Source organism: Miscanthus floridulus, chromosome 9 (genome assembly GCF_019320115.1).
Source record: "Miscanthus floridulus cultivar M001 chromosome 9, ASM1932011v1, whole genome shotgun sequence".
NCBI classification, from domain to species: Eukaryota; Viridiplantae; Streptophyta; class Magnoliopsida; order Poales; family Poaceae; genus Miscanthus; species Miscanthus floridulus.
Genome location: NC_089588.1, coordinates 93500181 through 93502587, shown reverse-complemented (window position 1 = coordinate 93502587; position 2407 = coordinate 93500181). Strand labels below are relative to the sequence as shown.

The window sequence follows — 2407 nt, the reverse complement described above, 5'->3', positions numbered from 1 at the left end:
AACTCTTGGAAGGACGCAACTCCTTTTAAGTCTTGCTACATATGTTACTATAAAAATAAAATTCAGAGATGAATATGCAAATTTCAGGCCCACATCAAAGCTTCTAGTAATATATATGTTGACAGGACTCAAAGAAGATATTTTCTTGAGTAGTGACAAGATAAGAAAACAGAGCATCGGGACTATAGTCTACAGAGCAAAACCTTATGTCATCTAGAAACGAGTCAAACGTATATGCTAATATGCTTGCATTCTAAGTACATCTGATGGTAGCGTAGAACATGTCCTCAAATTTCAGATAAACCAGGAGATGGCTAATTGGCAAGACACATACAAGGCCTAGACTAAAGATTTTATGACAATAAAGTTTACTCGCCAAATACACTGTCTCTACAACCTCGTCGACAGATAAATCAGAGCCTTGGTAATCATGGCATCTGATTCACTGAAATACTTCTAGCAAAGCAAAGAGGCACATCGAGACACAGATGAGCAATCGCGGGGGCCACGACAACACAGTGAACATTATTCGAGCCACCAGCAACAACTAAGCGCTTCAGTGAGGTGCGATATGATCTCAGTGAGATAGTGCCACCAGCAGTTCTTCAGAACCAAGATCTTCTGTGAGCCGGAGGTGATTGCTTGAAACGCACAGGTGCAGTCCTCCAGCTCCAAATTCTCCAATGATCTGGACGACGAACGGACATGGTTCCCGAACCGAGCATCCAGAGCCACATTGCAGAGATACAGCCTCTTGAGGCGCCATGAACTGGAGCTCAGTCCGTCGCCGTCAGCGCGATGACGGGGAAGGTCCGGGGTGCAGTACTTCATGGCGCGTCGGAGCCATCCGCCTGCTTGTCTATGGGCACGAAAACCAGGCGCCCTGCTCCTGTTAACACGCAGGCTCAAGGAATCCAATAGAGCCACGTTGCAGCGGTGCATCAGGCTACCGGTGAAATCCTCGAAATCCTCCCACTCCTTGGCACGGTCTTTGCAAGACGCCGACGGCGCCGACAACGCAGTCCTGCAGATGAACTTGTCGTGGTCGACGTCGAGGCACGGCACGGAGCGCCAAAGGTGCCGCCAGCGCGTGGCCACCACGCACGTCTGCACCGCCTGCCGGGCCTTCAGAAACGACATGATGGCGTGGAGCAGGCTGTCCGGCAGCGCGCTTAGCCGGTCCGCGTCGCCAGCCGAGCGTCCGCCGCGGCCTCTTGCGCGGGCACGCTTTGTTGCGGCCTCGATCTCCATGGCGCGTCCTGCTCGGAAAAATGAACAAACAAATAAATAAATCCATTTAGGGGAACTCCACAAAATTAAATCCTGTTCGATTACTACACTAGATGAGCCGCGCTGCTAGGTCGAAGACACGGCGCAAGATTTAAGAGATGGCGACATGACATCGTCGGAAGATCGAATGGAATCAAGAAGAGTTCACGAGGGCCGAAAGCAAACCATTCATGGGCACGGGAAATGGGGGCTTACCGTTACCGAGCTCATCCGCAGCCTGAGCCTGCCGTGGGGGAGACGCGGCCATGAGATGGGGCGGCGCCGCCGCCTAAGCCCTCGACGGCAAGACGCGGGATCTGGGACGACGAGTATACAGTTCTGGGCCGGCCCAGTTGCCGCGACCGGGTTTGCGTTTATATTACGTATAATAAAATTTTCTTACATAAGTCTACAGCCGGAGCCCAGCGGGGACATCAACGAACAGGGAAAAATACATACATAATTACATGCTCCATGAGAAAGCACTCATGTACATGGATTCTTGACACCTTTTTCTCCATGCAGATAATAAATTCTCAAAAAGTTTGCAAGCTTCTCTATGTTTCAACAATCTTAGATGTTCTCGGATCTATTGAAAGAACAGAGCATCATGAAAATAGTGCACAACAAACATGCAAATCGGTTATATGAATGAATATGGAAATTCCATTCAATTCCACAAACCATGCTGGGTAAATTGGATTCACTTTTATGCTGCCATTACCAAACAGATCAGACAAAATATTAGAGAGAAAATAGCTTCATGCTCTCATCTACTCTAGTGTCATTGACACCACACTCCCTCGTCATATCCTCGATGCATGTGCTGTCATCTTTGAATTTCTTTTGCATAGGAACTAAACAAACAAGTGAGTAAATTAGTTATTTAACTGTTTAATGGACAACGACACCATTGAGAAAATAAATAAATCAAACCATACATGTAAATTCACTGATATCAAAAGTAAAATGCTACTGGATAACAACTTATAATATGTACTGAACTGCTAATGTAAGTTCAACATACCCCCAGGGCCCAGGCTACGGTGTTTCTTTACTATGCTGAACAGAAAAAGAATATATCTACCAATATATGTTTTTACCTCTTTTATGAATAGATCTTGTAGTGGTGAGATCA

At 46.8% G+C, this 2407-nt stretch overlaps 1 pseudogene; it reads right to left on the bottom strand.

Annotated features, from left to right (window-relative positions):
• Nucleotides 1-233: 233 nt before the first annotated feature.
• LOC136482401 (MEIOTIC F-BOX protein MOF-like) lies at nt 234-1708 on the bottom strand (annotated as a pseudogene).
• Nucleotides 1709-2407: the final 699 nt, after the last annotated feature.